Genomic DNA, 13,981 nt, shown 5'->3' with positions numbered 1-13,981 from the left:
CTATCTCTCCCCCCTGCGTCCCCTCCTCCTTCCCGTTCTCCTACGGTCCACTCTCCTCTCCTATCAGATTCCTTCTTCTCCAACCCTTGAGCTTTCCCACCCACCTGGCTTCACCGATCACCTCTGGCTAGTCCTCTTTCTCACACCCCACCCCGCCTTTTTATTCTGACGTCTTCCCCCTTCCTGGAGTGTCTCGGCCCGAAACGCCGACTGTTTATTCACTTCCATAGATGCTGCCTGACCTGCTGAGTTCCTCCAGGATTTTGTGTGTCTGTGTGTATGTGTGTTGCTCTGGGGCGGATGTACCTCATAAAGTAGATAAGGGGAACCTGAAAGAGCTGGGAGGGTAGAGAAGCGGGACTAGTTTTAGGTTGCAGACGGGTGGTGGTGTGTGAGGTGGGTGTGAAGTGGATAGGACAAGGAGAATATCTCTGATGTGTTATAAGACATTTTGTTTAATTAGACAAAGAGAGGGAGAATACAGTAAGGTTGGCATTCCAGCTGTGAAATGCAAAGGAACTGCTTCCTTCACAAAATGCTGGAGGAACTCGGCAGGCCGGGCAACATCTGCGGAAAAGAGTACCGTCGACATTTCGGGCCGAGAGCCTTCGGCAGGACCCTCTCGGCCTGAAACGTCGACTGCACTGTTTTCCACAGATGCTGCCCGGCCTGCTGAGTTCCTCCAGCATTTTGTGTTTGTTGCTCGGACTTGCAGCGTCTGCAGATCTTCTCCTGCCTGGAACTGCATCATTGGCACTTCTGGAAGAGACAGAGAAAAACCGAGTTAACATTGGATATGGAGGTAAATAACATCACGCGAGGAGAAAGAACTGTCAAGTACAGTATGCAAAAATTGTCAAGTATATTTTATAAACAGGAGCCCGGAAAACTGGCCGCTTACTGTGGATGAGGGCAACGCAGTTGGTGATTGAACTCATGAAAAATGTGGGCTTGAGTAGAGCCAAAAAGAGGAGCCAGAGACAGGTATGAGAGTAAGACAGGGAAAGGGCATTAGCAGAGGTGACACATCAGGAGCAGTCTCCTGTCCTGGGACAAAGGAGCACATTCCACCGGCTGGAAGTGAGGGTGCATTTTAATGAAGGAGCCAGGGGTGGCCATTCTCATCCAATCAGGTGTAAGTGGGACTGCGAACGAGAGAAAATCTGCGGATGCTGGACACCTGGGCAGCACGCACATAATGCCAGAGGAACTCAGCAGGTCGGGCAGCATCGGTGGAAAGCAGGATTGCTCTGGGCATTGATCCATTGAGCTGAAGGTCAGAAGGGAAAAAATAATGCCGTTGATCCCTATGTCTTTCCATGATGCCGTGACTCAGCTAGCCTTTGCAGGCACACACACATAACCACAAATTATACTTCACCCAGACTCATTCCTGGATCCTTTCCCACTCAGGTGTTGATCATGGACCGTATAGCTTGGGATTCCTGCAGTCCTGTGCCAGAGAGAATGCCAGAAATCCATTCCCCATTTCCCACCCCTGTGGCCATCACAAACCTACACTTGCTCTCCGCTGACTGCCTTGCCATTTCAGAATCAGGTTTATTGGCACTGACATGAATCATGAAATATGTCATTCTGTGGCAGCAGTACAGTGCAGGCGTATCAAATTACCACACTAAAAATTATTTTAACCGTATGTCAAGAACCCACAGCCTCTAATGGCTGGCTGGTTCTTCAATCTTCTCAACTTACTGCAGTTTCCACACAAATTATATTATGTTATTGATATTTCAGTTCGGTATTATATGCAAGATGTTACCATCACTTAGAGACATAGAGTTATACAGCATAAAATAAGACCTTTAGCCCAACTAGTCCCTACAAACCAAGATGCCCATCTAAGCCAGACCCATTTGCCTGCATTTTGCTTCTATCCCCCTAAAACTTTTCTATCCATCTATCTGGCAAACATTTATTTATTTATTTATCTATCATCTATCTATCTATTTACTTCTTTCAGAACCAGAATCAGGTTTAATATCACCGGCATAAAGGGAGGAGAAGATGGCGGCGCGACGCAACGCACGAAGCCGTTCCGAATGATATCGATATGTGTTAACTAGGGGGGCTGTGCACAATCCTGATTTGATGGAGACAGCCGTGAGAAGCACGCAGGAACGCCTGGAGAAACTTCTGAAATGCTGCTTCGCTGCTGCTGCTACTGTGTGATTGAGAATCTCCGGAGGGGAAGGCCCCAGATCCTCAGCTTTGCCTATTGCCTGTTGCCGGGGTCGGGAGTCGAAGTGCTCGGCAGAAATGGTGCTCGGTGCTCAGCGTTGGAGAGCTGGTCAGAGGCTCGGAGTTTTCGGATGGACTCGGAGTCAGGCTGTGGTTGGGTGCTTCCAGGATGCTGCATCGGCAAGTTTGCGGCGCTGGAGGTTTACTGTCTGCGTGAGATGATGGGACTTTCGAGAGACTTTGAGACTTCTACCGTGCCCATGGTCTGTTCTTTATCAAATTACGGTATTGCTTTGCATTGTTGTAACTATATGTTATAATTGTGTGGTTTTTGTCAGTTTTTCAGTCGGTTTGTCATGTGTTTCTGTGATATCATTCTGGAAAAACATTGTACAATTTCTTAATGCGTGCATTACTAAATGACAATAAAAGAGGACTGCGTGTCCTCATAATCTAATGTAATCTAATCTAATATGTCGTGAAATTTGTTGACTTTGAGGCAGCAGTATATTGCAATACATAATAATAGAAAAAAACCCTCTGAATTATAGTACATATGCTGTGTATACTAAACCCTGCTGGTTTCCTTGGCTGCATGAGTCTAGGGAAGACACACTCCAGTCCCGCTAAACCTGTGAGGTTGAGACGACTCTCCCACCTCAAACCCCGGTTTGTGTGGATGCCGTGTACTTTGCTACCCTGAAACAACAGACAGCGCACAGCGTACAATTGAAGGAATTATATTTATGACTCTTAACTTAACTGAAGGGTTAGTAAAGAAAAGAAAGAAAAAAACCCAAAAGAAGCGCCCACTATAACTGAACAGTCAAACATACACAATTTGGAACTCAAATCTTCCCAAAATTCTTACTCACTGATCTTCAGTCGATCTCAGCGTGTCCCCCCCCCCCCCACCCCGGGCCAAATCCTGAACCGGTTCTCTCCATCTTTTCTCTTCCTCTCCTGCTGAACAAAAGAAAAAAACAAGACCAGCCTTAGTGTCCCTCACAAAACCTCTCCCCCCAATGTTCTCTCAGACCTTCTCCCAGTTCCACCATCCTAACTGGACGACACACATTCCTCAGCATCCCTTATCTTCAACAATAACCCAAACAGGCTGAAAGCACAACAGACTGCTCTTACAGAGCTGCTGAAATGAAATACCTACAGCACAGCAGTAAAAATGTGAACCAGGGCATTACATATCTATATTAGATAGTTAAAATAAGTAATAGTGCACATATCAAAATAAAAAGTAGTGAGATAATGTTCATGGGTTCAATGTCCATTTAGAAATTTGATGGCAGAGGGGAAGAAGCTGTTCCTGAATCGTTGAGTGTGTGCCTTCAGGCTTCTGTACCTCCTCCCTGATGGTAACAGTGAGAAAAGGGCACGTCCTGGGTGATGGGAGTCCTTAATGATGGACGCCGCCTTCTTGAGGAATCTCTCCTTGAAGTTGTCCTGGATACCACAGAGGTTAGTGGCCATGATGGAGCTGACTAATTTTGCAAATCTCTGCAGCTTACTTAGATCCTGTGCAGTAGCAACCCCCCCCCCATACCAGGTGCTGAAGCAGCCTGTCAAAATGCTCTCCACAGTACACCTTTAGAAGTTTGAGTGTGCCTTTGGTGACATACAAAACCTCCTCAAACTCCTAATGAAATATAGCTGCTGTTGTGCCTTCTTTATATGTTGTGTTCAGGTTAAGTCCTCAGAAATATTGACACCCAGGAACTTGAAATTGCTCACTCTTTCCACTTCTAATCTATCTATTGGTCAGAATTGGTGTGTCTTCCTTCGTCTTACCCTTTGTGAAGTCCACAATCGGCTCTTTGGTCTTACTGACATTGAGTGCAAGTTTGGCACTGCAGCACCCAATGAGCTGATCTATCTCGCTCCTGTATGCCCTCTCATCAACATCGGAACTTCTGCCAGCAATGGTTGTATCATCAGCAAATTTACAGATGGCATTTGAGCTGTGCCTAGCCACACAGTCGTGGGTATAGAGTAGAGCAGTGGGCTAAGCACACATCCCTGAGGTGCACCAGTGTTGATTGTCAGCAAGGAGGAGATGTTGTTTCCAATTCCAGATTGTGGTCTTCCGGTTAGGAAGGTAGAGATCCAATTGCAGAGGGATGTACAGAGGCCCAGGTTCTGGAGATTTTCAATCAGAGCTGTAGGACTGCTGGTGTTAAATGCTTAGCTATAGTCAATAAACAACAATCTGATATTTGTATTTTCCAGGTGTTCCAAGCCCACATGAGGAACCAAAAAGATTGCGTCCACTGTAGACCATAACACCATAAGATATAGGAGTTGAATTAAGCCATCTGGCCCATCGAATCCGCTCCAATATTTCACCACGGCTGATCCATTTTTCTTCTCAGCCCCAGTGTCCTGCCTTCTCCCATATCCCTTCATGCCCTGACTAATCAAGAATCTATCAACCACTGCCTTAAATATACATAAAAGCTTATGGCAATGACTTCCACAGATTCACCACTCTCTGGTTAAAATAAATTCCACCTGATCTTCATTCTAAAAGGATGCTCCTCTCCTCTGGTCTTAGACTCTCCCATCATAGGAAACATCCTCTCCACATCGACACTATCAAGGCCTTTCACCATTCGATAGGTTTCAATGAGGTCACCCCGCATTCTTCTGAATTCTAGTGAACCATCAAACACTCTTCATATGACAAGCCGTTCAGTCCTGGAAACATTTTTGTGAACCTCCTTTGAACTCTCTCCTGTTTCAGCACATCCTTTCTAAGATAAGGGGCCCAAAACTGCACACAGTACTTACCAGTCCTTTATAAAGTCTCAACATTACATCCTTGCTTTTATATTCTAGTCCTCTTGAAATGAATGCGAACATTGCATTTCCTTTCCTCCCACAGACTCAACCTGCAAATTAATCTTTAGGGAGTCCCGCACAAGGACTCCCAAGTCTCTTTGTGCCTCAGTTTCTTTGTATTTTCTTTCCATTTAGTATATAGTTTACCCTTTGATTTCTTCTACCAAAGTGCATGACCATACATTTCCCGACATTATATTCCATCTGCCACTTTTTTGCCCATTCTCCTAATCAAAGTCCTTCTGCAGCCTTTCTATTTCTTCAAAACCACTTGCCCCCCCATTTATCTTCTCATCATCTGCGAACTTTGCAACAGAGTCATCCAGAGTATTGACACGTAACGTAAAAAGAAACAGTCCCAACACAGACCACCGTGGAACACCACTAGTCACCAGCAGCCAACCCGAAAAGGTGACTAGACCTGTTGAGGAGATAGGCAAATTGCACTGGGTCCAGGTCCTTGCTGAGACAGGACCTGGACCCAGCCACAAATTCTAGCCATAATATGGCCCATAACCAACCTCTCAAAGCACTTCATCACTGTAGACGTGAGGGCTACTGGACAATAGTTGTTAAGGCAGCTTACCCTGCTCTACTCGGGCACTGGTATAATCGTTGCACTTTTAAAGCAGGTTTGGAATTTCTGACTGAAGCAATGAGAAGATTGAAAATGGCTTTGAACCCTCCGGCCAGCTGGTTGGCATTCCATCGAGGTCTGTCTTCTTGCGAAGGGTTCACCCTCTTGAAAGGTAGCCTGACATCGGCCTCCAAGACAGGGATCACAGGGTCACCGGGTGCTGCAGGGGTCCTCAGAGCTGTAGTTGTATTCTCCCTTTCAAAACAGACCTGAAGGACATTGAGCTCATCTGGGAGAGAGGCATTATTGCCATCCATGACGTTGGGTTTTGCTTTGTAGAAATTAACGGCCTGCAGACTCTGTCAGAGTTGATGCACATCCGATTCCACCTCTAACCTTGATTTTATCTATTTATGTATCTACCTAATCATTTATTTTTCTATCTATCTATCTATTCAGAGGTACAGCATAGAACAGGCCCTTTCAGCTCCTCGAGCCATGGCTGCCTAGCAACCCCCGATTTAATCCAGCCTATCACAGGACAATTTACAATGACCAATTAACCTACCAACCGGTACATCCTTGGACTGTAGGAAACGCCCAGAAGAAACCCATGCGGTCCACAGGGAAGAACGTACGAACTCTTTACATATGGCGGCAGGGATGTTGTTATGGATCTCAAAGTGGTGTGTCCAGGCTGAACTCCAACTCTGAAGGTCTGCAGATGACACAAGCGTAGTGTCTGGATCTCAAACAGTGACAAGCTGGAGTGCAGGAAGGAGCTGGAGACCCTACTGGAATAGTGTCATGACAACCCCATTGCCCTCAACGTCTGCAAAATCAAAGGACTGGTAACACAAACTGGGGAGGGTCTGCAGGACACTGGAAGTCCAAAGTGACACACACAAGATGTTGGAGGAGCTCAGCAGGTCAGGCAGCATCTGTGGAAAAGAAGGGCCGGGAGACCACCCTTCGAGAAGGAAAAGCCTGATTTATGCTTCTGCGTCAAATCTACGCTGCAAGCCTGATTTATACTTCTGCGTAGCTCTACGCCGTAGCGAGCATGCGTTGTTGTGTCTGCGTCGCTCTGCAATTCACCGCCAAAACGCTAGTTGGTGGTGGGGGTTTCTATGCCACTGTGTTGAGTTTCTTCGTGAGAGACATGGACGAGGAAATGCATTTCAATTATTTTGGGATGTCGGCAGGTAGGCTTGACGAATTGGTTCATCGTCTCCAACCATTTATTTCACATCAGTGTACGTACATGGCAGAGAAAAGCAACCGGAAATGCGTAGGAGGAAATGCGATGCTACCAAGCAGACCAATCACAGTTGTTGCGTCTGCGTCACTGCGATGCGTGAGTTACTTTTTTTGGGGAGGTGCACGTCACCCTACGGCGTAGTGTACGGCGTAGGTATGGCGTAGGGTACGAGGTACCTACGGCGTAGATTGATGCAGAAGTATAAATCAGGCTGAAGGGGGAAGAGGCCAGATTAACAAGGTTGGGGGAGGGGAAGCAGGCTAGCTGGAAGGTGACAGGTGGGTGGGAAAGGTCAAGGGCTGGAGAGGAAGGAATCTGATAGGAGAGGAGAGCGGATCACAGGAGAAAGGGAAGTACCCAGTAGGTAGTAATAGGCAGGTGAGAAGAGGTGAAAGGGCAGAGTGGGGAATAGAGGAAGTGTGGGGGGGGTGGAAATATGTTTACTGGAAGGTGAAATCCAGTAGTTGACTTTAGGAAGTGGGATAGAGTACATGCCCCACCCCGTATGTTTCAATGGTGCTGAGGGGAAGATGGTTGGGAGCTTCAAAGTTCCTAGGTATAGGAACTACCTAGTTACCAAAAGATTGTCCTGGTCCAACCACATGAATGTTATGGCCAAAAAAGCACACCAACACGTCTACTTCCTCAGACTAACAGAATTCAGCATGCCCTACTGCTGTCACCAATTGGTATTGATGTACATTGAGAGCTTTCTATCCGGATACCATCACAGCTCGACATGGCAACTGCTCTGCCCAAGACTCCAAGAAGTTGCAGCCAGCTATCAATGCAGCCTAACCCATCATGGAGACCAGCCTCCCCTCAACTGACTCCGTCTACCTGTCTCGCTGCCTCAGGAAAGCAGCCAACACAACTAAAGACCCCTCCAACATCAGTCATTCTTTCTTCCCTTCCCTCGAGCAGAAAAGTTAGCGAAGTTTGAAAATACACAGAACCAGGCTCAAAGACAGTGTTTATCCCAATTTTGTAAGACTCTTGAACAGATCTCTTATAAAATAGGCACTACCAGGTGTGGACATGTGGCCAAGTGGTTAAGGCATTGGACTAGCTACCTGAAGGTCATGAGTTCGAGCCCCAGCCGAGGGAACGAGTTGTGTCCTTGAGCAACGCACTTAACCACACAATGCTCAGCGACGACATTGGTGCCAAGCTGTATGGGTCCTAATGCCCTTCCCTTGGACAACACTGGTGTCGTGGTGAGGGGAGACTTGCAGCATAGGCAACTGCTGGTCTTCCATACAACCTTGCCCAGGCCTGCGCCCTGGAGAGTGAAGACTTTCCAGGCGCAGATCCATGGTCTCGCAAGACTAACGGATGCCTTAAAACCAGGCTCAAAGACAGATCCCTTATACAATAGATTCCACCAGGCTCAAAGACAGCTTTAATCTCACTTTTGTAAGACTCTTGAATAGATCTCTTATACAATAAATACAAACCCTTAATCTCTCAACTCTTCCTTGCACCTATCTGCCCTTCTTTACTTTCTCTATAACTGTTCTACTATATTCTGCATTTTGATCTTTACTTTTGCCTTTGTACGACCTCAACGTTCTTACATTTGGATCAATCTGTCTACGTGGGCAAAGGTGAAAATAATAATTCACTGTTGCTTGGCGTGTGTGACGAGATTAAACCAATTGTCAATTAACTGTCACACAGTATTCTGTTATGATTTTACTTCAATATTTTACTTATGTTTGAAATAATTGCATGTTTAACAATAATAAACCAGAAGTTCAAAGTACATTTATTATCAAAGTATATATGAATTTTTTCTATGTTTCTATGTTTCTATGAATTATACAACCTTAAGATTTGTCTCCTTACAGGCAGCCACAAAACAAAGGAACCCATTTAAAAAAAGACTGACTAACACCCAATGCACAGGGAGAGAGAAAAAAAAACACAAATCATGCAAAGAGTAAAGCAAGTGGCAACACTCAGAACAGCAGTAAGTCCATAGACACGACACCCAGGACCAACGACTAATTATTGTCACAAACACGAGAAAATCTGCAGATACTGGAAGCCCAAAGCAACACACACAAAATGCTGGTGGAACTCAGCAGGCCAGGCAGCATCTATGAGAAAAAGTTAACAGTTGACGTTTCGGACCCTTAATCAGTCCTGGAGAAGGGTCTCGGACCGAAACATCGACTGTTTACTCTTTCTCCTAGATGCTGTTCGGCCTGCTGAATTCCTCCGGCATTTTGTGTGTGCTACTTATCATTGTACCTGACTTGACTACTTCCTCCAGTATTCTTATTGTTTGACGCCATGGTACCTTAATGCCGGTAAGACACTGAGATCTAAGAATTGGCTGCTCTTGAGCTAAATTCAAAAGATTTTAACGTGATCGGAAACAGAGACGATGTCTGATTCACTTAAAATTATTCTGGTTTTCAAAATAGTCTTATCCTATCTTAGTAGTGAATATGGGCTCCTGCTATCATTACAGTATCTTTCTGTGTTATCATATTCCAGCAATATTTTACTGCTTTACGCTAATGTTAGACACTGCAGTGAGGACGAAGCTTGCACTGCTTTTAATATCTGAAGCTGTCTTGCAGAAGCTATGCTTTGGAATGTGTCAATATTTACAGGAGTCTCCTCACAGGAAAGCACTTTACTCCTCTGGAATGTGAGCAATATCACTCACTAATTCCAGCTGCTTTGTATTGGTTCCTAGGATGCGGCAAGGCCAGCATTTAAAACACATCCCTAATCAGCCTTGGGGCAGAGGTGGTGGGGGGATACTGGCGATGGTACTCACTCCATGGTATCGTCTAGGACCAGGCCTGGAACATGGAGGAAAGACTTCAATAAGCCCTGATGCTCCCTCCAGCCGAGGCACAAGGAACAGATCAGCCTCCCCGTCTCTCACACATGGGGACACAGATGCTAGGAAACTCGGGAAGTTGATGGAGACAACTCGAAGGAGACAAGGTGCCAGAGGTCTTGTGCGTAGAGGTGGTAAACCGCCAGCTTTACCTCGGTTCCTGAAGGCCGAAGCCTGGAGTCTGGAGGCCCAGAGGCCTCTCCTGAAGTTGGAGGACTCCTGGTGTACGGGTGGGAGGGAGGGAGGAAAGGGGCTTGTTTTGCTGTTGCTGTTTCGTTGCTTGTTGCGTTACGTTTTGCTGTTTTCTCTGCTGTTCTGCTGGGCCTTGGGGACACTGCTATGCTGGTGGCGGAATGTGTGGGGGCATTCGCGGGCTGCCCCCAGCGTACCCTTAGGTTGTGTTGGTTGCTGACGCATTTCACAGAGTGTTTCAATGTACACATAGAAACATAGAAACATAGAAAATAGGTGCAGGAGTAGGCCATTCGGCCCTTCAAGCCTGCACCACCATTTATTATGATTATGGCTGATCATCCAACTCAGAACCCAGCCTTCCCTCCATACCCCCTGACCCCTGTAGCCACAAGGGCCATATCTAACTCCCTCTTAAACATAGCCAATGAACTGGCCTCAACAGTTTGCTGTGGCAGAGAATTCCACAGATTCACCACTCTCTGTGTGAAGAAGTTTTTCCTAATCTCGGTCCTAAAAGGCTTCCCCTCTATCCTCAAACTGTGACCCCTCGTTCTGGACCTCCCCAACATCGGGAACAATCTTCCCGCATCTAGCCTGTCCAGTGATAAATAAATTTGAATCTGAATTGGGTAGGGAATTACCCAAGAAGCAAAGGTTTCAAAGTTGCATTTAATGTCAGAGAAATGCATACAATATACATCCTGAAATACTTTTTCTTTGCAAACATCCATGAAAACAGAGGAGTGCCCCAAAGAATGAATGACAGTTAAATGTTAGAACCCCAAAGCCGACCCCCCCCAGCTCCCCCTCCCCCACCAGCAAAAAAAAGCAATGAAACCCCCCCACCAAGCACTCAAGCATGCAGCAAAACATCAGCCAAAGACACAGACTTGCAGTACCCCAAAGACTACTTGTTCACCCAGTATTTGACATACCACAGGCTCTCTCTCTCTCCCCCCAATGAGGGAGAAAGCAGTCTCTCCGTTTCACAGTGAATATATTTCCAGTTAGGATGGAGTGCAAGTTGGGGTGTTGTTCTCATGCAACTGTTCTTCTTGCTGGTCAACTCCACTTCAGAGGCTCTGGGGGGGGGCAGGGGGAGCATCTTGAATAGACCAACAAGGTGGCAATGAGAGTCACATTGGCTTTTTTCTTGGATGGGGTGAACCATGGCAATTTGTACTGGAGCACGTGGCTGGAGGTACAGCTAGTTCCACAGCACGGGTCTTCGGTCCTGAGGTGAGATGTTGTCTCCTCCCAGAGCCTTTGCTTTATCAAGCGTACTTGGTTCTCTCTTGATGTGATTGGTCGCCATGTGGACCTTCAGGCTCCGGTGTACCTGAGAGTAGAAATGAGCGCAGAAGGCATGTCCTGGATGGTCAGGGTCCTTAGTGATGGATGCCACCTTTCTGAGGCATCGCCTTTTGAAGCTGCCCTTGACCCTGGAGGGGGGGGGTTTGTGGCTGCGATGGATCTGGCTGAATCTACAACCCTGGTGCAGCCTCTTTTAATGTAGAATTAGCAGAGGAGGGAGGTTAGTGGTTAGCACGGACCCAGTTCCCGTTTCTCTGCTGCGTGACACTAAATTGAATTGGCTGGAGACTGAGGACTCTTCATCTCACGAATTGACAATAAACTGGACTGGTCAAAGAACACTGAGGCTGTCTACAAGAAGGGTCAGAGCCGTCTCTATTTCCTGAGGAGACTGAGGTCCTTTAACATCTGTCGGATGACGCTGAGGATGTTCTACGAGTCTGTGGTGGCCAGTGCGATCATGTTTGCTGTTGTGTGCTGGGGCAGCAGGCTGAGGGTAGCAGACACCAACAGAATCAACAAACTCATTCGTAAGGCCAGTGATGTTGTGGGGATGGAACTGGGCTCTCTGACGGTGGTGTCTGAAAAGAGGATGCTGTCCAAGTTGCATGCCATCTTGGACAATGTCTCCCATCCACTACTTAACGTACTGGGTGGGCACAGGAGTACATTCAGCCAGAGACTCATTCCACCGAGATGCAGCACTGAGCGTCACAGGAAGTCATTCCTGCCTGTGGCCATCAAACTTTACAACTCCTCCCTTGGAGGGTCAGACACCCTGAGCCAATAGGCTGGTCCTGGACTTATTTCATAATTTACTGGCATAATTTACATATTACTATTTAACTATTTACGGTTCTATTACTATTTATTATTTATGGTGCAACTGTAACGAAAACCAATTTCCCCCGGGATCAATAAAGTATGACTATGACTTCCTCGATATTTGTTGCTTATTTCTCTCTTTCTTTGTGCACTGGCTGAGCGTGTTTTCTTCATTGTTGTCCTTCATTGATCAGGTGATCCTTCAGTTGTGGTTTTACTGAGAATGCCGGCAAGGAAATGAATCTCAGGGTTGTATCTGGTGACGTAGATGAACGTTGATAGTAAACTTACTTTGAACTTTGGCTGTCTTCTGTGATGGCGGGGACCTGAAGAGGAGGCGGGGACGGATTCTACTTCCAGCTGAAGATGGCTGGGGATGTTTCAGCTTTCCTTCAGCGCTTGCCGGCTAGGCTGGGGATGTCCTCGGAAACCTTCTCCTGACGTTTGTGGTTTTAGCCGTCCACCACTATTAAGTGTCGAGGCTGCTGAACCTTGACCTGATTAGCCGGCTGTGGGGTCACATGATCACATCACTGTGCCTGCTGAGGCTTCTGTTGGTCAGAATCGACCACAGATATCACGTCCTGGTGGTCTAGATACGACAGCCTGGGCAGTACGATACGGAGAGCAAGCTGTTGCCTATGTAGCAAGCTCCCCCTCTCCACACATCTGATGAACCCAGAGGAACGGCAGAGACCCATACAGTTTGACACCTGCAGCACTGTAGGAGTTCCCAGTCAGCGTTGAACTCACGTAAAACTGCTTTAAGGACTGCAGCTCCACATTTTTCCCTCAGGGTTTACTCCCAAAGCCTTCTCCATGAGCGGGTATAGCCACAAGGCAGCGGAGGTTTGAACTTAGAGTTTTCCTTTTCCTACCTTCACCAACTATGGCTGACAAACCCCATCTCCCTGAAGTGATTGTTTTTAAGGCACCAATAATCCGCCTTTACCCCTTCTCCTGTCAGTAGAAATGGTTCCGCTGGGCCCAGTAGCTAAGCCACACACGAAGGCCAGGAGATGGACTTGGTTGTCAGAGGCTGTCTGAGTCGCACACCTTTGGGAGCATTGATAGATAGTGGGAGCTTGTTCCCATTACCACCCCACAGCCATGACAACCTTAAGGAACTGCTCTGTCCAAAGTTTACTGCTTTCACTGCTCACAGTGCACATGGCTCTGCCCTGCAGCTTTTCCAGCTTGGCATCTCTTGCCAAGTGTGTGCCCTGGCATATATCTTTCCCACTCCCATTCCGATGTCAGTCCACGGCCTCCTCTACTGTCGCGATGAGGCCGCACTCAGGTTGGAGGAGCAACACCTTACATTCCACCTGGGTACCGCCCCCCAAAACTGATGGCATGAACATCGATTTCTCAAACTTCTGGAAAATTGTCCCTCCACCCACACCATTCCCCATTCTCAATTCCCTCTCACACCTTTTCTCCTTACCTGTCCATTATCTCCCTCTGGTGCTCCTCCTCCCCTTCCTTCCATAGTCTTCTGCCCTCCCCTATCAGATTCCCCTTTACCTCTTTCACCAATCACCTCCCCAGCTCTTTACTTCACCCTTCCCCCTCTCCCGGTTTCACCTATCACCTGCCACCTTGTATTTCTTTCTCTCCTACCCCCACCTTCTTACTCTGACCTCTTCTCTCCAAGTCTTGATGAAGGGTCTCAGCCTGAAACTCTTTTCCATGGATGCTGCCTGACCTGCCGAGTTCCTCCTGCATTTTGTCTGTGTTGCTTTGGACTTCCAGCATCTGCAGATTTTCTTCTGTTCATGTCTTTCTGTGCTCGTCGCCAAGAAGGCAGTCAGGCCTTCATGTGTTATCTCTTCCTAAAGACAGAATATTGGACAGCGCAGCACTCCACTAACTGATATAATGTTGGTTTATA

The sequence above is a fragment of the Mobula hypostoma genome, chromosome 11 (assembly GCF_963921235.1).
Source record: "Mobula hypostoma chromosome 11, sMobHyp1.1, whole genome shotgun sequence".
NCBI lineage: Eukaryota > Metazoa > Chordata > Chondrichthyes > Myliobatiformes > Myliobatidae > Mobula > Mobula hypostoma.
This window is presented reverse-complemented; position numbering follows the sequence as displayed.